This window comes from Triturus cristatus, chromosome 3_2 (genome assembly GCF_964204655.1).
Source record: "Triturus cristatus chromosome 3_2, aTriCri1.1, whole genome shotgun sequence".
Taxonomy (NCBI): Eukaryota; Metazoa; Chordata; class Amphibia; order Caudata; family Salamandridae; genus Triturus; species Triturus cristatus.
In genome coordinates, this window is record NC_140584.1 from 679,823,358 (window position 1) to 679,847,383 (window position 24,026).

Consider the following 24,026-nt stretch of genomic DNA (forward strand, 5'->3'; position numbering starts at 1 on the left):
TATTACAAATCGAACGGCCTTGATTTGCAACATTAGATTAAAAGATAATCTACTGGAGAAAGTATCATGCTACAAATATTTGGGATTTTATATCGATGATAAATTATCATTTCAAGACCAGAAAAAATATATGACGCAGCAAGCAGGGGCACTAACATTTGCCCTTAAAACACTTTCAAAGAAACTGGAGGGACCGTCTTTGAAACCATTATTAACGACAATTTCAGCTAAAGCACTGCCAACACTATCATGCGCCAGTGCTGCAATGCACGGGAAGGATTCAGAAACCCTAAACAAACTAATGACGAGTATTTACAAAAAGGTTCTTCAGCTCCCGAAAACTGCATCTCCAGCACAGATGCACCTGGAGTTCGGGCTAATAAATGAAACACTGGGCAGACTACACATCCATACAAGTATGGTACCAAATAAAACAAAACGTAGAGGAAAATAGTCTTAACGAATCCTTATGGCAGGAAATGGAACAGGATAAACACTCGCCAGCCTACACATTTTTGGAACATGCGTTAAAGGTTACCTGCACAAATGAGTTTTGGAATAAACAAATGCCTTACCAAACATTCAAATTAACACTATATAAGGCTGCAAAGTTCCACTCGCTGCTGGTTGATAAAGACATTTTTTCTACAAGAATTCATTCATGGACAGTGATCAACACTTATAAAACACTGAAACAAGCGGCCTATTTGGACTCCACTTTCTCTATTTATGTAAAAAGAAAATTAATATCATTAAGGTTTGGACAGTTCCCTACTCTTGCGGATGCCCCTCATTGGATATATAGGGAAAACAAAAATTGTCGGCACTGTGGCTATAAAAAGGAAGATTTGATTCATCTTGTATGCCACTGTAAGATACTGCAACCAGCACGTACTACAATATTAGAGCATTCCTGGACAGAGGCATAAAGTCGTGCAGAACAGCTATCATAAGAGGACTGCATTCCACCGACCCCCAAATGAACTGTAAATTGACAACATTTTTACACATTCAAGAACAAGAATTGAAAGCTAAATCTGAGCAATGACCAAAACATGAAGTATATTTTTATAATTACATAAATTTTAAGATGTTTTTAGAGAAATGTAATGTTTACGCAATTTGCTCTTCTTTAAATAGTGTTTGTAATATTGTTATTGTTTTAATTAACTGAACAATAAATAAATAAATGAATTCAAAAAAATCTAATTCACTCATTGGAAATTCTGGAGTGGAAGTAAAGGTCAAATAGTTCTAGATGATTTTAAAGCGAAAATGTACTGGGCTTTAGAAATTAACCATTATGTACTAAGATTGGTAAAGCTGTGCAGAAACGCTCATTAAAATATTTATTTTACAATTCGCCAGATTTTAGCACATATTTGAACTCCGAGCCCGGTAGTGTTCCTAAATGGGTTTCAAAATAGTTTTTTCTGCATTGAATGATCAGTAGACCTACAGAACTGAATATGTATAGAATGAAGCAATTTCTTCATGAGCAAAGATTTGGGGGCAAAGGTAATAAAAACCACATACATCTCAGTTGAATAATATGTATTGTAGCAATCAGCGTGTTCATTGCTTTATTACTCATGAATTACTTTTCAACACTGGCAATCTGTTTATGAGAAATATTCGATGTGCAATATAAGATGTGCAAGTGCCTTTGCTTCATTTGTGTAAATGCTTTCCAGATTGGTTCTTTCGTGCTTTTCCACTTGCATGTGTTAGGATGCAAACTAGCTGTATCTACAATTTTACTGCTTTAAACCTTGAAAAGTTATTTTTGAATGTCACCCGAATAAGAGGTTGCAGTAACTCTATGGATGATATCCTGTGCAACCTTAGCAATTCATTTTTAGTCCACATATGGAAAGATATCAAACATTTGAGAAGAACATGTTACTTACCTCTGTAACGCATTATCTCGTAGAAGTAATATCTGGCAGCAGATTCCTCATCATTTAATTCCCCAGGCGTCAGGCTGGATCCAGAAATATTTGCGTGAGCAGTATCCCTGTGTGCCGTCAGATTGCTCTATACGACGTTGTGGGCACGGTTAGCGTCTGTTATGACGTCGCGGTCACCTATATAAGAGCCACCCAGGCGTGTGGAAGTCAGTCACTTTTCCATGCCAGAAGCTCAGAGCCATGAAGTGAACTGACGTGTGTGTCACAACTAGGCCCCTGAAAAGGGAGCAACCCTTGCCCTAACAAATGAGTCAGCAGAGCCGGGAGGCATGGGTGGGTCTGTAAGGAATCTGCAGCTAGACATGGTCTCTACCAGAAAATGGTTACCAAAGGTAGGTAACTTATTCATGTGATAAAGACTTCTAGCTGCAGATTCCTTACCTTTGAACAGATACCCAAGCCATACCATCCTGGAGATGGGCTGCGGACAAATTTTCACACTAAAACGTTCTACAGGACCAAACGGGAGAATTGCCCTTCCCGTGACCTGACTGTCTAGGGAGTAATGCTTGGCAAGTGTGTTCAGAGATGCTCACATTGCTGCCCGACAGATGTCCAGGAATGGTACACCCAGAGCCAATGCTGTGGTGGCTGTCAAACCATGGTAGAATGAGCCCGTAAACCCACAGAGGGCTGCTTCCTAACCAGGACATAGTATATCTTAATGCATAGAACGTCCCAGTGAGAAATGGTCTGTTTCTGCAATGCCCGACCATTTTTAGCTCCCACATAAACCACAAAGAGTAGTCATCCACTTGGAACTCTTTAGTGCAGTCAAGGTGAAACAACCATGATCTTTTGGGGTCCAGACGATGGAGACGCTCCTCTTCCTTGAAGGGATGCGGGGGAGCAAAAAAGGTGGGCAGATTGATCAATTGACCCAGGTGAAATCAGGTCACCACCTTTGGCAAAAATGAAGCACATGTGCAAAGCAGCACTTTATCCACCAAGGTCATTATTTAGGGAGGCTTGCATGATAAAGGCTGCAATCCTCCCCCCGGGTAGATGTTAGCACCACCAAAAAGACTGTCTTGATGGTAAGCAGCCAGAGGGAACAATTATGTAAAGGCTCAAAAGAAGCACACATTAGGTATGTGAGAACCAAATTAAGGCCCCACTGTGGCATGACAAAGGGCGCAGGTGGAATCTTATGTACAAGCCCTTTTAAGAACCTATTTACAAGAGGGGACTTGAGCAATGAGGGTTTGTCCGGCAGCCGCAAGAAAGCAGACAGAGCAGATTGATAACCCTTTTCTTTTTTTGCGGATCTCGTTTTTCATGATCGCTAATAACTCCTGTATTGTATTTGTATCCTTTCTGTAATTAATGTGATAACTTTTGTAATTTGAAACACGCGGTTTCCTTATGTAAAGCGCCCTGATACCTCCGGGTCTAGCCAGCGCTATATAAAACTCAAATTAATAATATATATCAAAAGCAGAGCCCTGCTGGGCAAGGGTAAGAATGAAGAGAAGAATAGTAGACCGAGAAGCAGAAAGAGGGTCAATAGACCTTTCTGTACAATATTTTAAACATTTCTACCAACAGGCATGTACCGTCTTAATGGAGGGCCGGTTGGTCACCAAAATAAAATTACATACTTCAGGACGAAGATTGAAAGCTATCTACTGTCGCCACTCAATTTCCACGCATGGAGGCGGAAAGTTGACAGGTTCAGGTGGAGAACACTCCCCTGCTGCTACGACAGAGGATCCTCCTGTAGGGGCAACCCGATCGGAGGATCAATGCTCATTCAGGGAAGCTGTTGATGCCAGACTCTCCGTGCCTAGTCCAGAGCTACCAGAATGACTTGGGCCTAGTCGTTCTTGATTTTCTTGAAAATTCTGGGCAGAAGTGGTAAGGGCAGAAAGGTCTTCAGGAGGCCTGAGCTCCACTTGCAACGAAAGATTCACCAACCAATAACCAATAGCGCGTTCTCTTCCTAGGCGAACAAATCTAACCAAGGCTCTCCCCACTGCTGAAAGAGACCTTGCGCCACCTCCGATTAAAGACACCATTCGTGATCAGCTAGGCATAGGCAGCTAAATTAGTCTCCCCGGGCATTTAGAGAACCTGCCAGGTGTTGAATCACCAAGGTTATGCCCTGCTGTTCTAGCCATGTCCAGAGACGCAGGACCTCTTGACAAAGGGTCCACGACCCCACCCCACCCTGCTTGCTGCAGTATCATGTGTTGACACCGGCACTAACTTCCCCTTTACAAAGGGAAGAAATTGTTTCAATGACAAGCAATTGCTGGAAGCTCCAACAAATTTATGTGACGGCCCGATTTTGTCAGAGACCAGTGTCACCTGATCTCCAACTCTCCCAGATGGCTTCCCCATCCCAGGAGTGACTTATCTGTCACTACTGTGAGATCTGGTTGGGGAAGGGAGAGGAGTTTGCCTCCGACCCATTTGTGGTTTGTGACCCACAACCGCAGGTGTTTTGCAGTTGTCATCGAGATCTGGACCACATCGGAGAGATTCCCTGAAGCTACACCCACTGGGTCAAGAGGCCCATAGGAATGAATAGGAATTGCTCCTGCAATTTGGGAGTCACCAAGAGACACTCGCAAAGTACCAGGGTTCCAAAAGGACACCCTGTTGCACCCCTGAAATGTGCATGTGTGCACATGTGGCGCACATACATGCCCTAAGAGCATGAATGTGTGCCACATGGCACTTAAAAAAAAAAAAGGAAAACAGTGCTTTTTTAAAGGAAAACCCTAATTACCACCAACTTGAAGTTGGTGGTAATTAGCGATTCCTTAAGGCTAAAGTGCACTTTCTTTTGTGCTACTTACATTGCATTTAAGGAATCGCAATTTGCGATTCCTTAAATGCAAGAGCAAAATAAGGAATCGCAATTTTGCAATTCCTTATTTTCTAGTAGGTTTCAACTTACCTACATTGCTCGCTGCCAAATAACGAGCGCCGACGCTGAAATTCTGCGAATTTCAGCATTGGCGCTCGCTATTTGGCCACCTACATCTGGCCCTTAGTGAGCTATTGCTCAGAGTCGCATGATGCAGAGCTGCCGGTGGAATCGAACCACGTGCCCCGTGCTCCGGAGTCAGCCGCTCTGGCCGCTGCACCACATATGTTATTTAGAACTTGAAATGGTGCACGACTCGTCCCCGTAAGGACATCTCAGGTATCAGGTCTCATAGCCTGAATATCCTGGACTCGGTGCTCGGGAGGATAAGCTCGAAACTGCACGGTGTTCAGAACAGCTTCGATGAAGGGGAACATCTGAAAAGGAGTCGGGTGTGACCAGGGGAGAGGAGTTGGCCTAACGCAAGGGCGGTCCACCTCGAATCTGGGGAACCGGGTTCGAATCTCGGCAAGGACGCTGAACATCCTGTGATTCTGGACAAATCACTTAATCTCCCCGTCCCTAACAAAAAAAAAAAGTGAATGTGTCCTCTGTAACGCAACTGGTGCTATGTAATCGCTCTGATACCAGATACCTTCGGGTCAAATTTGCGCTATATAAAACTCCATAGAGTAAAAAACGTCAGCACGTTTATAGAGAGCCCCAGCGAATGCAGGAGGTCCGCTGTAGACTGGAGGTTGGAGACTAGTCTAGGGCGAAGACGCAAGCAACAGCCAGTAATCAAGATAGGGGAATACGGACACCCCTAACCTGTGCAGGTGAGCTGCAACCACCACCATCATCTTGATGAACACCAAAGATCCCTGGTAAGGCCAAAGGGGAGCACAGTGAATCAAAGTGCTTGCGGCCTAACTTGAACCACAGATCACGCCTGTGGGAGGGCAGGATTGGGATGTGAAAATACGCATTCTGAAAGTCCAACGCTACCAGACAGTCTCCTTGGTCTACAGCAGACAAGCCCTCAGCCAACGTGAGCATCTTGAATTTCTCCTTTTTGAGGAAGAGATTGACAGTTCTGAGGTCTAGAATAGGTCGAAGACCTTTGTCTTTTTTGGGTATTAGAAAGTAGCAGGAATAACAACCACTGCCTACTTCTAAAATCGGAACTTTCTCTATAGCTCCTTTGCCAGGAGAGCTGCAACTTCTTCTTGGTGTAATGTTAGATGAGCCTCTGCCAGCCGTTCTTTAGCTGCCGGTAAAGGGGGAGCAGAGACAGAAAAGTAAGAGAACAGCTTTCCTGAATGATCTGCAAGACCCATTGAATGATCTGCAAGACCCATTTTTCCGATGTTATGGACCTCCAGCGGAGGGGATGGTGTTTAATTCTCCCTCCAACTGGAGTAGATCGGTCTTGCAGACTCAAACTAGGAATGCTTGGAGACTGACTTTGGGTCCTATGCCAGGAAAGGTCACGTTGGCACAACTGGTGTTGACCCAGAATCCAATCTATAAGGCCCCACCGGCGCCGTGGCAGATGTCATTGAACCCGATTGGGTCCCTTCCTACCCTGTGGGGCCCAAAGGCTCACAAGGAGAGTTGTCCAGTTCAAATATGCGGCGCATGGCCTTTTAAAACTCTTTTATTTGAGGTGGGGTCGTTCCAACACCCAGAAAAGGGGGAGGCGCGAAGCCTAACCTGGCTCTGGCTCCGCAAAACTGTGCCTAGAGCATCAGTGCTTCTTACCTCTCTCGTCGATGAACAGACGAGGTAAGACGAAGTCCGCGTGGATTTCTTCTTGTGCTACTTCCGAGAGTGTACAGAGGACCTCCAGTGGGAGGAAGAGGACTTGGGGCTCCTGGAGTGATCCTGTGACCTCTTCTTCGAGCGGGATCATTTTCTCCGAGGAGTATCGCCAGCCGGTATCAACTGCTGCGCTGCAGGCAGCTTCAAAGCTTGCTCCCACAAGACCTTTGGAGCCATGGCCCAACAGTCCGAGCACAACTTTGTTCTGTGGTCACGCTCGAGGCACCAGAAACAAACAAGGTGGGGGAGTGTCGGTTACCGGCATGGCGCGGTGACCGGCACCACACGGTTTAAACCCTGTACGGCTAAGCACCATAACCTCGACACACATAAAAAAAATAAAGAAAAAAAATGAAAAATCACTTGACACAAAGTGAAAAGAATTTGTCCGAAAAAAAGAGAAAGAGGGGTAGCTCTTCTACGGATCAGCGCTTAACTGGCGCGGAAAGAAAAGAACAGGCGGCCGCGCGTCTGGCTGATGCCTATATAGGTGACCGTGAGGTAATAAATGACACGAACAATGCCGACGATGTCACACTGAGCCAGACGGAGCGACCTGATGGCATGCAGTGGTAATGCTCAAGTAAAAGTTTCTGGATCCAGGAAACTGGGAAATTCGAAAGGTAAGGAATCTGCAGCTACAAGTCTCGATCAGATTTTGGATTTTTGGAATAGACTAAAACCACTGAATCTTTCTGTGAATATACTACAGCTTAAAAAAAGTTGACTTTAATGTGCATTAAATTCATGCAGTTAGAAGAAAGGTTATTTTTCTTATAACTGCAGGAATTGATGCAGGTTAAACAATTTTGTTTCAAAGACTCTGCCAAAAACATTCCTTATCCTAGCATTAGGCTAAAAAAAAAAATTATCTAATTTATAACAGGCATTACATAAGATCATCGCAGTTGATTTTGACACTATATAGACTTGCTTTCTAAATTAACTCTCCTGACCCAGAAGCCCTCATAAATAACATTCACTAGAACACATCTACTACCCCAATCTTCAAAACAGAAAAACTAATGCAGCTCAAAGCTTAACACAGAGGTGACATAGTTGAGATGAAATGTTCATTCCGTAACTTGTGATGTCAAGAATGTAAATCATATACTGAAGAGTTCAAGATGTGCTACATGAAACCAAGGGAAAGTCTACCATGAAACCACAAAAAAGCACCAAAAAAAGATTTCCTCTCAATATGCATCAGTGAGGACCCCACTCAATAGAGTGAGATATTCAACATTCACCAGGAACCTCTAATAGAGATGCACTGAAAACGTATCACTATGAAAACGTACTGGAGGTTTTTGAATTCAAAATAAAATAGGTAACTCCTACGACAACAAACCAGAAGCCCCTCACTACTACCATATCATCCCTCCACCTACAATCTATCTCTCTACTGATAAACCCATGGAGACAGAAGAGATGTTGAGAATTGCCTTCAAGATAAGAGGTCCAACCTTATCAGTGGGACCATGCCCAGCCACTTGCATTAAACAGCTCCTCTTTTCACTCAATTAGGACAGCAGTGATTGGAAAAATGATTCCTTCTAAATGGACTCATTCTAGTCCTCTGGCAGCAGACATCATGCCCTCTCAAAAAAGAACCTACACAGCAACATTCCTGAAGATTGCCACATACTACCCTGCTGATTTCCAACCTATCTCAGTACAGCAAAATCAAGAAGAGATGATGCTAAACTGAACAATGTCCTCCATTATTACCACTCAGGGTAACAGGCCGAAAAGAGGACAGAATCTGATATGGCCACCATCATTTGACGCCCACAACAGCTCCTCTGTCATTGAAATTTAACTATTTGCTAACAATGACACACTGGATCAGACATCTGGACCGCTCCTAGACTGCATCCCCTTGATTATCTCCGGCCGCAGGTCAATCAGTGGATTTGTCTTATCAGTCAGTTTTATGAAGCATAGTCCTGGGGTCATCCTAATTATGCGTGCTGTTTAACATCTACATGTGCTACTGCTTCTGACCCCATAACAAATAGTCAATCAACCTTGCTTTACAAATATTTTTATAGGCATGACGAATGGCCTCTAAAAATAGACGTTTTGCATTGCACAAAATGTTTGCCGGTAACAGATCAAACCACTTTACAATAATGGTTCCTTCCTTCTTCAGAGATTATAAATACACATATATAATGTGTATTTATAAACAGACAGATACATATGTGCATTAAACTAGCCTCTACAATCCTTATCTCAAAACAAAATAACTCCTACAGGTCAATCCTCTAAAACTCAATCAATCAATCCCTGTGCACACCTTCCCAGCCTGTCATTATTTTAAAAAGTGGTCTGTGTCCAGGACAGCTTCGTCTTTGCTAATCAGGTACCGACCCCAACTTGGGGTGGGTCAATAACTAATTAATGGTTAGTGACAGCAATTGCAGTCACACATCATTGATACACCCAAGAGGCGGGTACAATTTTCACTCTCCCCCTTTGTGTTCGAGATCAGAAAGGGTACAAAATGTTTGTGCAAATCGGAGTGACTTGCAACTTACAAAAAGAGTTTTGTACGTTTAAAAAAAATATTTTGCAGTTGCAACCCCATCTGCGATCTGCAGACTTTGCAACCGCAAAATGCCTTCACACATCAGGCCCTTACATCTCTAACTCGCCTTCTAATGCAACAATATCCACAACTAGCTTTCGAAGACAGCATGAAGTGCTCACATATTTAGTTGGTCTACGAGAAAAATGAAGGCTGTACTGTGTGCCAATGTGAATCAGCCAATTGAGTCTGTACTCACCACACCACTATGCACTAGTGCATGATTGTGAGCTTATCCACACTAAAGCTAATGTGCCTCTGGCCTGCTCATTTTCCAAGGAAATTCCAATCCCAGTGTGAAATTTAGGTGCTGTTCTGTATTTGCAGTCTACTTTATTTACGTTGGTTGCTCGCTTTCATCCGAAAAAGGTTTACATGCCAAAGGCCGCTGTACCCAATAATGGTGGTTGGTGTGAAACAACATTGCTGTCTTCCAATCACCGAGGCAATTTCAATAATCATCCCTTTATGGGGCCTGCCTTTCGCCTTTTACTAATTGATAGGTATCACTTGCAACTAATTTGTAACTGATTGCACTTAAAGGGTTCCACCTTTAGCATGGCACCATGCCAGATGCCTTGCAAAGTCCAATTATATAACGTTAAAATGTTATTCTCGGGCTACACTTGGACTGGCGTATGTAATGTCCACTCCACCCGGTTAGCCCAACCCCTCACCTTACGTCGAACTGTCGAAGATCATACACACAAACCTTAACGGATACAAGCAACAATATAGCTACATAGCGTGATCTTATTGCACTGACCATCCTGAATCGTAGATCATCTAAGTGCAAACCAATTGTTCTCCCTTGTATGTCCTCAATTTCCAATTAAAGGTAGTAACATTTGAAGAGACCTTTAGATATATTTGTGAAGTGAGTGTAATCCTCATCATCCAACTCTCAAAACTAGCAACAAGAATACTGCGGGCAGCAAAACACAGGTTAATTTAAAAGTTTGGGGAAAAAAATGGTTTACTTAATCTGCGACTACCACTGCACATATATTTACAGAAAAAAAAAGAAATGATCAAATGCCAGCAGCAATGCCAGGCAATCATGCCATCACTGGATACCCAATGCCCAATAACACCAAGTCCAATATGAGTAAGTTTTCATTCTTTTAGCTCTAAATAAGTCTATCTACTCATGATAGCTAAAGAACTCCCAGAATTGGGTAAGTGTCTGGTGTATTAATAGGCATATATTCAAAAATGCTGGCATGCTCACTATCCCTTTAAAAATAAATGAAAGGGGGCGTGGCTAAGATGGCGGCTTAGGCGGACGTGTTGCTCTGCCTCTCCCGCAGGCGGCTCAGCGCAGCACCGGTGATCGGCCGATTCCACCTGGCTGACACCGACGAAAGCAGTACTGTGGGTGCCGGGGGTGACATAGGCGGCACGAGAGCTGCAGTCTGGTGCGGACACGACCCCCGGGGCCCGAAAGTACGGAGCGGCGTGCAGACCCACGAGGTGGAGGCCTACAGGAGAGGGGGCGCGGCCTCGATGCGCCGGCGGAGGCCGGGCGAGCACATCCCGGATCGGCCTGCTGCGATACGGAGCCCAGGGGGAGGCCGGATATGAGGAGCTGAGCTGCGGGACGATCCCTCCCACACACACGCAGGTTCCCGCCGGCATCCTAAGCCGGGCTCCGCCGAGCGAGGAGGGGATTCGGGGGCCGAGGTCGGGCCGGGAGTCAGCACGGCCCTGCAGCGGAGGCGGCCAGGCGGAAGCGGTGAGGTCCGAGCGGCGGCGGCGTGAGCCCTGCGAGGAAGTCCGCGACGGCAGACAGCACAGAGGGGGACTCCTCTCTCCCAAAACGAAGGAAGCAACGAGGGCAATGCCGGCGTGGCAGGCCCAAGGTGGCAGGAAGCAGATCGACCGCCGCGAGGCAGCGGCAGCACCGTGGGGCCCCCGGAGGGGATCGGGGGCGAGATCCTGCCGCCCCACCGCCAGACAGGCAAGTGCTAGCGCAGTCCGCGCCACCGGCAGGGATCCCGGGGGTAGGAGGAAGGAGCAAGCGGCGGGGGACCTACGGTGCCCTTCTCTGGGGCGAGGGCCCGATAACCCACCCAAAGATAAGGAGGCCTGGGCTGGAGGCCGGAGAGCCCAGAGCGAGCGAGGGGTCCGGAGGGGGCCTGGCGGACTGCACTGAAAGGGGACACGGGTCGAAGGGCCCAGGGACTGCTAACTGGTGAGGCGCGGGGGCCGTGAGGCGGTTCTGCAGCAACTGGACGACCCGGAGCTGGTGGGGGGCCCGCCGGCCTCTTCGGCGCTCAGACCACCAGGCACACAGAAGGTGGGAGCTGCGGCGGCCGTCGCCAGTGTGAGACTCAGCGGAGTGCGGCCGGGGACCTGTGAGGGCGGGCCCGGAGTGTGTCAGCCTAGGCCTGGATTCTGGACACACCTGAACAGGAGTGGGGAGTAGGCCTCTGTGAAACGCGCCGAGCATATCGGGCCCCACGCATACTGGGCACACCAGAGAGGGGACTTACTGCCTCCGCGAGGCGGGGGGCCTCGCATCGCGGCTGGGACCCTTTGTCTTGGGGCGAGACATACCGACGTGGGAGACACCCGAGCAGCGGAGAGGAGCCTTGAGGTGGGGGCCCCACCGGCGGAGGGGGAGGCGTCCCGGGTCTCTGCTCTCCCGGCAGACCGGCGGCGTCCGAGACCCAGCGGCGGGTTTGGAACCACGGCGCGGCTGGACAACGCCAGACATCCGAAAGGCGCTTGACCTCGACAGAGGGGCTGGACGGTGAGTCGCCGGGAGCTCGGGGTCTGGACGGCTTCAGGGCCATCACAGCGGACAGTGGGGGCTCGATTTCAAGAGGGAGACCCGCAGGAGCGGACTGGACGGCGGAGGCGGTGGAGCCGATCAAGGCAGGCGAGGGGCCGGCATCGGATAGCGGTCAGGCGAGGTCGTGACCTCCTCCGGGCGAGCAAGTAACGGAGCCGCGGGCACGTTATGGTGCCCCCGAAGGGCCGCAGAGACAAGACACTAAAAGACCTGTTCGCGCGGCCACATGTGGGGCCCTCGACAGGGGTCATGGCGGCGGTGGCGTCCGGTCCCCCATCTACGCAGCGGGAGGGAGCTGAACCGATCACCAAGTCGTATCTGGAGTCCATTTTTTCTGGCTTGAGAGCAGATATCCAGAATCTTCAAAAGGAATTCACGGCGGACCTTAAGGAAGTCCGCAGGGATGTGGACGGCATCGGGGAAAGGGTCGTCGCGCTGGAATTCAAAAGTGATGGTCGTGATACAGAACTGGCGGCGCTACAACAAGAGATCATTCGGATCCACGACCAACAGGTCGACCTTCAGTCGCACGTGGAAGACCTGGAGAACCGGTCTCGACGCCACAACATACGCATCCGGGGAATGCGAGACACCGAATACTCCAAAGATCTATTTGAATTCACTAAAGAGCTCTTTAATCATATCTTGGAACGCCCACTGGAGTCTGAGTTGCGGATCGACCGGGCACATAGGGTGGGGCCCCCGAGACCCTCATCCGCCAACCAATCTGACATCTTGCTATGTGTGCAGGACTATCGCACTAAAGAGGACATACTGCGTAAAGCCCGTCAACAACACCCGGTGAAGTTTCGAGACCACGTGCCGGTGCTGTACCAAGACCTATCGGCCCTCACGCTCCATAAATACAGACTTTTCAAGCCAATCACGATGCACCTTCAGGAGAGCAACATATAGTGGGGGGCACCCCTTCCGCTTGGTGTTCCGCATCGACAACACACTCTACCAACTGCGGTCCCTATCAGAGGCAGCCAAGCTGTTGGGGGTGGATTTACCGGCGGAGGACAGCGGTGCTGAGGGGGGCCCTACGGAGGCAAAGGCGGACGGACTTGGCTGGCGCCGACAGGGCCGGCGTAAGCGCGTCAAGAAACCTCCGGTGGCGGAGATTCTCAGAGGCCAGCAAGCTGCATTAGAGACAGTCTCCGCAGGCCTACGTAGCCTTTCACCCAGCGGAGAGGTGTGATTGTAGTAGCCGGCATCACCACTGGATTCTTGGCTGGGTCGCCTGTGGGGGGTGGGGGGGCTACCCATTGTGCTACCCCACTCTTTGTTGCTACATTACCATCCACCGGAAGGTGGAGGACAATGGTTCCGGACTATCACTGTTCGATTGTTGTGAGGTTCTGGTTGGGGTTGGGGGGGGGGGGGGGGGAACGGGTTGAGGGAGGGAATGGGGTTCCACGTCCGTCATGGGGTGGGGTCAAGACAGGCGCAAGCACACAGGAAGCACACAACACATACTCGGGGTACCTTCCTCCCGCACGGGCTGCGCAGTCCACATTGCAAGTTCTAAGTTGGTTAGATGGAGTGAATGGCGCCGCACACACTTAAAATATTAACCCTTAATGTTAGGAGCCTCAACAACCCGGTAAAGCGCAGAGCCGTGCTGTCCTGCCTGGAGAACTCCCAGGCGGATATTTGTCTCCTCCAGGAGACCCATTTATTAGCACAAGACTGTCACCGGCTCAGGTCCCGCAAGTTCCCGGTACAACTCTTCTCTTCTAGCCTCACCAAGACAGCCGGGGTGGCGATCCTGGTGGCTCAGCGGTTTCGGGGGGAGGTTTTGCAGAAGGAAGCGGAAATTAGAGGAAGGCTGCTGATCTATAGGTTCGCCCTGGGAGCCTTAACCTTTAACATCGGCTCTCTCTACGCTCCCAATGAGGGTCAGGAGCGCTTTTTGCAGTCCGCCCTCACAGAGGTCACGGCTACGAGCGACCGCCATATCCTCCTGGGGGAGATTTGAATCTCGTTTTCGATAACATACAAGATAGATCTCGTCAACGCACACATCAGGCAGGTGCACTTTCTGCGGCGGGCCTTGATTGCCTACGAGACTTGGGGCTTGAGGATTTGTGGCGTGAGTTCCACCCGCAGAGTCGGGAGTTTTCATATTACTCTCATGCACATAAAACATATGCGCAGTTGGATTACCTTCTGGTCTCATCCGCGGTCAGAGAAATGACAACGACGGTTGAGATAGGAGTGGCTTCGCTTTCAGATCACGCTCCGGTGTTTACTATTTTGACTCTGCCGCCGGTGGTGCGACCGGACAGGATATGGCGCCTTAGGGACACCCTGTTACATCGGGAGGACGTGCTGGGGCAGATTCGCAGATCGATCACAGATTTTCAGGCGCACAACGCCAACACAGACACTACTTTAGAGACACAGTGGGCGGCGATGAAGGCGGTCCTTAGGGGAGAGTTCATTGCTATCTCGGCGGCCGACAATCTAGAGCGGCGACGCAAGCGGGAGGAGCTCACACAAAAATGTAGGGAGTTGGAGCAGATGCACCAGAGGACGGGGGCCCCTAGGGTGTGGCGGCAGTTGAGGGCCACTCGACAGCAGCTGGCTGCTCTTGATCAGGATAGAGCGGAATACGCGGCCCTTCGCTTAAAACATGCCTATTACACGGGAGGGGATAGGTGCGGGCGCCTTCTCGCGCACAAACTTCGGGAGGTCCGGAAACGCCAGGGGGTCCAAGAGATTTGCCGGGAGGACGGTAGGAGAGTTACTGAAGATAGGGACATAGCTGAAGCATTCCGTGCATACTACGCTAACTTGTATTCTGGATCTCGGTTGACCGCCGATGGGGGGGCTGCCTTTCTGGACACGGTCACGCTCTCAACCTTGACCAAGGTCCAGGCAGATCAGCTAGATGGGGACATTCGACCGGAGGAGGTGATTGCTGCTATCTCCCGGTTGAAGCCGGCGAAAGCTCCGGGGCCGGATGGCTTCACCGCCATCTTTTATAAGAAGTTTTGCACCTTGCTGGCGCCCCTCCTAACCCGGCTTTTCAATTCTTTTTCGGTCGCGGGGGCGATCCCCCCGGACCTTTTGTGGGCCCACATAGTGGTCATCCCCAAGCCGGGGAAAGATCGAACTCGCTGCGGGGCCTACCGCCCCATCTCGCTGCTGAACGTCGATCTTAAGCTTTACTCGGGTATCCTGGCCAGCCGATTGGCATCTTATATGCCATGCCTAATTGACCCGGATCAGGCGGGGTTTATCCCAGAACGTCAGGCCCCGGACAATACGAAACGTGTCCTGCACTTGGTCGAGAAAGCCTCCCGCACGGTGGGAGAATATATGTTGCTCACGATCGACACTGAAAAGGCGTTTGACCGCGTTCATTGGCCCTACTTGGAGGAGGTATTGCTGCAGATGGGGCTGGGAGAGAAATTTCGCACCCATATTTTTAACTGCTACACATTCCCATCGGCAATGGTTCGGGTGAATGGCCACACGTCCACTAGCTTCCCTATAACGAGGGGCACGAGGCAGGGGTGCCCGTTGTCGCCGCTGCTTTTTGCTGCGTATATGGAACCCCTCGCCCAGAGGATCAGACAAAACCCGGGAATTTCCGGAATTAAGTTCGGAGGGGTATGTTCACACCGTCAGCCTGTACGCGGACGATGTGCTACTGTCACTATCGAACCCTCGGGAGGAGCTGCCGGTGTGCATGGCAGAATTGGAGGCCTTTACACGAGTGGCGGGGTTCAAGGTGAACGCGGACAAGTCGGTGGCCCTGGGCCTCTCCCTGTCTCCTTCCACTCGGAAACATCTGCAGAGTTCACTCCCGTTTCAATGGGCAGAGGAATCGGTCCCCTATTTGGGGATCCAGCTGGCTCCTACGCTCTCGCAAGTGGTGGCCCTAAACTACACCGCTTTGCGCCGGAAGATTCGTAGGGAGTTAGGGCAATGGAAGCATTATCCCCTCTCGTGGTTGGGCAGGGTTGCGGCAGTCAAGATGACCATACTACCCCAGATCCTCTACCTCTCTTGCACCATTCCTCTATATCCGCCGGTGGGGTGGCTTCAGCAGACTCAGAGTTGGCCCGGTTCATTTGGAACGGGCGGAAGGCGCGCATGAAGAGGTCATTGTCCACTCTTGCACCTGAAGCCGGGGGCCTTGGGATCCCTAATCTTCAGCTCTATTTCTGGGCCGCACAGCTACGCTACCTGGTGGAGTGGAGCCGTTGGGAGTCGGAGAAACATTGGCTGTTTCAAAACCAGGCGGTAGCGGCCCGGCCCCTACAAGAGCTCCCCTTCCTGCGAAAGCAACACAGGCCCCCCAATCTTTATGCCTCTCACATCACTCGCGTTCCCTTAGAAATCTGGGATCGCACTAACGTTCCTCATGAGCTCACCACCTTTCCCTCCCCGCTCAAGCCCCTGCTTGACAATCCGGAATTCACTCCTGGAATGGACTCGGCGGTCTTCAGCGGGTGGAAGCCAGCAGGCTGCCGCTTCCTATATCATATGTATGGTGCAGAAGGGGTGCACCCGTTCCAGCACTTTCGGCAGGAATACGGGTTACCGGAGGAGGAACGGATCCACTATCTCCAGGTTCGGCATTGGGCGCTCGATGGGCGGGTCCGCCCATTTGCGGACCGGCAGCTCTCCCACTACGAGCGATGGCTAATAACACGATCGTCTGATAAGCAGCTCATTTCTGATCTGTACAGAATGCTCCAATTGCGATTCGCGCACACCTACAACGCAGGACGGGCACGCTGGGAAAGGGAGCTCGGTAGGACTTTCACCCAAGAGGAGTGGGGGGGGAAGAGCTTACAGGGCCAGGCACTCAGCGTACCATATGGGCCTCACAGACACCCTCACAAAGATTACGACCTATTGGTATTACACCCCGGAACACTTAAATGCGATAGATAGGCAGAGAGATGCACACTGCTGGAGGGGATGTGGGCAGATAGGAACCTTGACTCATCTGCTTTGGGAGTGTGAGAGTGTCCGGCCATACTGGACTCAGGTGCTCGACGAGGTGGACAAGCATTTTGACACTACGATCCCGTGCTTCCCGGCGTACACCCTGTTGGGCCTCCCAAACCCTTTGACATATCCGCTCAAATCACGTAGGGGACGACAGATTGCCATAGCGTTGGGTTCGGCGGCACAGAATATACTTACTCATTGTCGCACTCCCAACATCCCAACGTTTACGGGCTGGCTATACCGATTGTGGCATGTCCTAGGTATGGAAAAACTCACCCTAACGCTGGCTGGGGAGGGGTCCAAATATGGGGAATTGTGGAGGCCCTTTCTAGCATTGTTGTCCTCAGAGTTCAGGGAGGTCACTTGTCCTCGCTATTTGCGCTTGCTGCGGCTGTCTGAGAAGGCGGGCGGAGGGGTAGGGCTTGAGAGTGGCTGAGTCAATGGGGGAAGGGGGATGGATGGAGGTGGAAGGGGATGGATGGAGGTGGAAAGGGAGGGAGGGAGGGGGTTGGGGTATGGGAGGAGGGAGTTTCTTCGCTATAAAGTTTGCTCCACAACTGCTAACAGGGATCACGAGGGCATCTCCAGATTAGCCCACGTGCGATTTAGGCTGCGGGAGAGAAGTGTGGGGGAAATCCACCATTCAGAGACTGAGCACGGTGTTATTATCTAGCGGGGTTGGAGCCTGTTTGTATAATTTTTGAAATGTCAATAAAAGATTTAAACCATAAAAATAAATGAAAGGAGCTCTGCCCTTTAATGGAAGTTCTAAATTCGCTAGTATTGCCAAAGCTACATAAAATATTAGTAAAAACTAAAAGGAAAAAGAAAAAATCTAGACGAAATTGTGTATACTGCCACCTTTAGATTTAGTGTGAGGGATGAACAGAAACATAATCCATGCAAACCTGTAGGTAGATTTCTCGTAAAAACAAGATTTGACTTGATGGATGTTCCACTGAAGTCCACCATGAAGTTCTTCATCGTTTATCAGCAACAAAGCGCCATTTCTAAAAAAAAAAAAAAAAAACAATTATAACAAATACGTCTACAAACATAGTACAGCATATATCAAAAAAATTAAACTGAGGATCTTATCACTGGTAACAAGACGCGCCACCTCATTAGAGCAGAATAAGCAATCATCGTCAAATATGTAAAGCTGGTTAAGAAAAACAGCAGAGGAACAGGACCTTGCAAATGTAGTAGAATTATTTGGTCTACATTTGTGTGAAACGTATTTGAAAGGGAAAGGATCTTTGCATTGCTCTCTTCACACCATCTGCCCTAGAACTGAGGCAGCTATATCCTGTGTAGAACCCAAAAACTAGGGACGCTCGTGTTTTTCTTGCATGGCCCATTGTAGTTTTTTTCTGTTATCCTTGTTGTACATGTTGTAGGCCACAATTCTTTTGCACACGTTACTACTTAAGCACGCTTGCTTTTTGCCACATTCACACAAAACCAGCATATGTTTTCATGTTCTGTTCTTTTCCTGGAATTTAGTCTGAACACCACAGACAAGGTCAAACAACAATGCCCCTTGTTATTCTCTCTGGTCGGACACTAGCACCTAGACATAACATGAGAATGCAGCTGCGGTTTGTGACAAAACATTTCCTGTCATATAACTGAGGACAGGAGATAGAAACTCAAACACACAGCGCAAATGTCCGGAGGCAAGATTACCACGTCAGCTGAGATGTAGAACATCCATTTATGTATGCTAAGGTACAGGGTTCACCACTCATCCCACAGATCTTTGATATATAATCATTAGCTTCAGTAGGAAGGGGAGCAGGGGGAAGGACGTAAGTAAGGCTAATCTGTCTCATGACATGACAGGGCTTGTTATGGTAAATGGTTGTTAACCATGCTAGCGATATTTTCGCTATCCATTTGTTTTTAATTGTGGTGCAAATACTGCCTCTTACAGCATGATAGTTTAAATAAATATTCTAAACTTCCTTCGTGTCTCGTGTTTATCATATTGTGGACAAGTATGTGTGTGACTGTGAAAGTGTATGTACTGTTACCGTGATCCCTGAGAGGGTCAAGAGTGTTGTGTTCTGGGGTGCCAACTCACTTGTTCCTTTGGAAAGGTTAGGAGGGCTAGTGAGGCACTATAGCTAGTCGACTCTGGCTCATCGATACTGAGGTAGTATGGTGACTCAGTCCCTCCATGCTGATGTTCTATGGTCCCAAACATTGTTCTATTCCTGAACAGAATCCCTGCAACATGCAGTTGCCAAAGTTTTGGTCAGGTATTTACTTGCGGAAACCCCGAATACTGCTTGTGCACAATACCCTTGCACCTTTGTTTCTGCATGTCCGTCATGTTGGGGATCCTCCACAGTTTTTAGGTAGCACCTAGCTCTGTAGGTTTACAAGCTTAAATATTAAAAGGTTTTATACCCCCTTTGTGCTACGCTTTGAATCCGTTATAAAATTACTTTTGCCACAACCTATTGCGGCCAACTGCGGGTAGGCAATATATGCACATTTACAACAATATGGAGTCCGTAATGCAGGAGCTTCTACAATTTTTGTTATAGAAGAGGACGCAGCATTATGCTTTGAAGTTTTTTATTTCTGGGTCACACTTCCGGCTGTGGACGCTAACACTGACACTTCATGAATGCACTATACACCTGGTACCTGCAGCATATCAATCTTATGCTGTTGTTGAAATTCCTCTTACAGTCTGGGAGCACCAGACTTGGTTTAATGGCGCCCTTCCCAATGTGCCTGGGCCAGTTCAGATGGGTCCTCTCAGTAATGATGGGGCCACTTAGTCGGAACTGGCTGGATATAAACCATATCCAGATTTAGGTAATTTGAATCTAGTACAAACCCATGCTTTGTATAATGTTCTTGTCGTCCTATATTGATGGCTAACTCAATTTATTTCACGTACATTACTTGCTGGTCCAGCTAGACATGGCCTGCAAGCACAAGCCCAGTTGCCTGCAGCGCCTGTAATAAGTCCTAAAATTGTTCATTCAGTTATGAGCAAACAGCCCACCAATAGGGAGGAAATATTGTTTTGGATTGCCCCAAAAACATTTTGGAACTTCAAGCTGTGTTCCCCCTTACAGGACCACAAGCACGGAATTTTAAATGTGTGCTTACCCACTGGACTGGTTCCCACTCTACCTAACTGCAACACCTGGGGGACTAGTTTTGCCACGGTCTACACTCCTTGTCATGGCACTCCCTCGTTGGCTGTTCTACCGAACGCCCTCGAACAAATACAGATAGAGCATGGAGCAGGTCCTGCTCTCGATTTGGGGATAATACTCATGGGAAATTTGTCACCGAAAGGTTTCTTTCTAATGTTAAAGGTGAAGCACCGTCTTTGGCTATATGCCAGTGACTTGCCGCAATGGCAGTTGCCGAACGTGAATTGCCGGTCATCATTGCTTATGTTTATATGTCTTTAGGATGCAATAGTCTGGGAACCAGACCTTCAGAACTGGCACTTGGCAAGCCTAGCTCAGACAAGGATGCCCGACCAGCCCATGAGTTTGCTAAAAGCCATGGGATAAATCTAAACAACTACAACAGAAAGGTAGACAACATGGAGGTTCTCCACCCCCGTAGTCCTCTGAAAGGCGATATGATTTTGATGACTGCACTAAAAATAGACTCCAGACAGTTATCAGACATCTGATACACATTCTCCTCCTTCCTTTCAGGAATCGTCTGATCAACAGTATGACAGAGGGGGGCGATCTGACTGCAGACAAGAGTACATGAAACCGAAAAGAGAGACAACGCTCGTCTGACGTAAAGATAAAGGAGGGCAGGCCTCCTCCATATGAACCCCGTTTTCAGAAAAAGAAAGTTGCAGCTATAACTGCTAAATATGCCACAGACCGTGAGAACCCTACTCCAGAAAAGGAGTTGGGCAGTGACTCTCCTCAACAGCGTGGCAGAAGTCACCATAGTATGCCGGGCTCTCCACCAATTTCGGGTAGTGAAAACAACTGATACATTTAGGATGGTTGAAACCACGAATACATGCATGGCCCCTCCACATAGAATACATCACCTAGATATCCAAATTGAAGGCAATGTTAAAAGGCACCATTAAATCAATATTTTGGGACAACTTAACTACGTCTTCTAACATACTTTTGTCTGAGGTCGATTTGCCCCCGCTTTTTGTTCTTGAACCCCCCCGCCCCCCACCCAGGTGAGGATGTGATTCTACCTTCATTTTCGTGCCATGTCCCTGACGAAGTGAAACAAGCTTATGCTTCTGAATTGCCATACTCATTGGGATAAGGATTCCCCTTACCATGTCATTCCTTAATGGTCCACACCTCAAGTACAACCACAGTATCTTTCCCAACTGGAGTACCAGGGGGTAATTGAACCCTGTATATCTCAAATGAAGAATCTTTTTCCTGTTCGGAAACCTGATCATTCCTATCGCATTGTCTTGACTATAGACACTTGAATAGTCATACACAAACATTTGCAGTGCAAAATACACACAGTAAGGCTCTCATTATTAACGTAGTCTGTAAAAAATACGAAACCACTTTGGTTATTTTCAAAAGTTTTTTCAGTCACTATTTGGCTCCTGAGAGCTGAGACTGATAAGTCAAAAATAAAGTTTATTTAGACCGTTGGTCTTTAAACTACATAAAAACATGACATTTTATATAAATATTCTAAAATACTTACAAATTCATCATCCCGCGCCATTCTGGGAGCCTGATTTTCATATATTTCCTCTAATTTTTGTCAAAAAGCTCTATTCATTAATTGTATACACATCCATATATCACATATATAGTCCAAATAGTACTAGAATCCTGTGTTAAAATATTTTTAAAGGATAAAAAAAAAGAGCAGAGATTGGTCCGCCTTTAGCGTCCCAGGCTTTCAAATCCGCTATGTACAACTTCGTATAGGCTATAAGAATAGCCCAAGAGTTTTTGCAGCACAAATTATGTCGATTCCTCATGAGATTGACCCTGATGCTCTGTCCTAGGTTGATGATATCTACCTGATAGACTATGAATTAAACCCCACTTGGCGAGGGTGGAGTGCAAAAAATTGGGAATTTCTGAACTTGGCTGCAAGTTCAACTTCAAAGAAATCTAGCATAGCTTTTATCAGTGTCCTTTTCTTATGCTATGAATTTACCAATGAGGGAAAGAGTCTTTCCCCTCATTTTTTTGAGAAATGTACGCAATTTCAACCTCCAAACACACTTAAAAGAATTACAGACCTGCTGGGATTTTTGAACTTTGGCAGAACGAACATACCGGATTATGCACAATGCGTAAAACCCCAGTATGAATTAATATCCTGATTTTTCCATTTCATCTTGGACATCAGAATACACAGAAACACTCAGATATTTGCAATCTACCTTGCTTGAAACAACACGTGCACACACGTGTTAATACCACGAACCTAGTCATCTGAGTTCTACTGGGTGTAATTGAATTTACATAGGTCACCTTTAATGAGGGTGAAACAATTCATACAGCACACAAATCACATTTATATTCTGCTGCAGAAATAAGTTTTGCTTCCACTGAAAAAATACTTACTGCTGTGCAGATAGCCATCCTTTAAGGAGGGCCCCTTGCACAAGGGAAAATTCATTGTCGTTACTCCCATGCCAGCCATAGAGGCTGTTGTTGCATTCCTAACGGTAAAGCCCTCCATCCTCGATGGATACAATGGGCTACGCCCTTAAAAGTTGTCGATGTAGACTTTGTCTTTGACCCTTCTTTGCAAACACAAGAAATTCTACAGTGTGAGCATGTCTATCCTTTGCCCTCTAGTGTTCTGCCTCTTCATCAGTATATTAAAGACTTGCAAGTCTTCGTCTTCAACAAGACTTATGCCTGTTGTGCATTCACTCGGACTAGGCTTTCGCTTCTTGAAAGCGAACTGCGATTCGATAATGTTTATGGGTGTGCAGTTGCATTATTCTTCTCGATATAGGCCAGAGGGCAATTCTGTTGTGGAAAGAATGAACCATGACTTAAAACAGTCCTTAACGGCTACAGTGTTAGGTACAGGAGGTGGTTGGTTGAACTCTCTCCATGGTTCAAGGACCTCATACGAAATGCTTTTTGGCATCAAGATGTATGTTTTAGACCTTGACATTGTGGTGGCTGCTGCAACCTTTGACGTCGATAACCATTGTGCTGTCTTACAGGACCTACAAAAGTTCAGCAATGCTCAGTCTCGCAAATAATTATCTGCATCTCTCTCTTCAAGAACTGAGAGTCAAACTCCGAATTCCGGCTGACTTCCAAGAGCTGGAGATCCAGTTCAAGAGAAGGTGGCGATAAAAAAGGTATTCAGCCCAATGTTACCATGCTCCTGTTCTGATCCTTGGAATACAAGGTATACGAACTGTGATCTTGCTACCACTTCTAGGTGCTAAAGACAAAAGCTTTGTCTCCACTGTACATGGTCGATTCTCAATAGTATGCCACAAAGTGTTCATTTGCTTACGCAAGACTTTCTTTTCCCTTTACAGCCCATGAGCACGACTGGTTGGGGGATGCGGGGGGTTGAGTCCACTGCCGATTATCTGATAGACACAATACTTGTTTCTACTACTACGTCTTCTACGATGGATGCTATTTATATGGATCCACCATTAGAGAGTCCTTCCGAATTGGATTTTTCAGGCATTATGGCTAAGACACAACTTCCAGTTTTCAAGTTGGGTTCCTCCAGGTACTATATGGATCAAAATGATTTTTTTTCCAGATCGTTCTTCTGTTTTGCATCCGCCTCCCTCACGGATTTGAGTTTTTATTTTATGGTTAAAATCAACTTATCTGATCCCACCATGGATACATGAGTGGATCATATTCTTCTTGGTTTTTCTGTTTATGTGGATTGGATTTGTGGCTGTTCTTTCCTCTTCATCAATGGCCTTTATCTCCTAACACGTTCTGCTATGGAACGGTCGATGGAGTGTTGCCCCCCCCCCATTCTTCATTGCATAAACTGAAAAGAGACTTGTCCCTCGCCAACATTTAAGCTGTTCCAGTGACTGATGGAATT

At 47.6% G+C, this 24,026-nt stretch overlaps 1 protein-coding gene across 5 annotated transcripts in view; it reads right to left on the reverse strand.

The window, feature by feature from the left end:
• KCTD18 (potassium channel tetramerization domain containing 18) overlaps positions 1-24,026 on the reverse strand; it is a 290,890-nt gene that overhangs the window by 226,135 nt on the left and 40,729 nt on the right. For all 5 annotated transcript variants that reach the window (XM_085648695.1, XM_085648698.1, XM_085648697.1 and 2 more), the window contains one exon: positions 17,882-17,983. The gene's annotated coding sequence lies outside the window, so the exon portion shown is untranslated. The remainder of the gene's footprint in view (positions 1-17,881; positions 17,984-24,026) is intronic.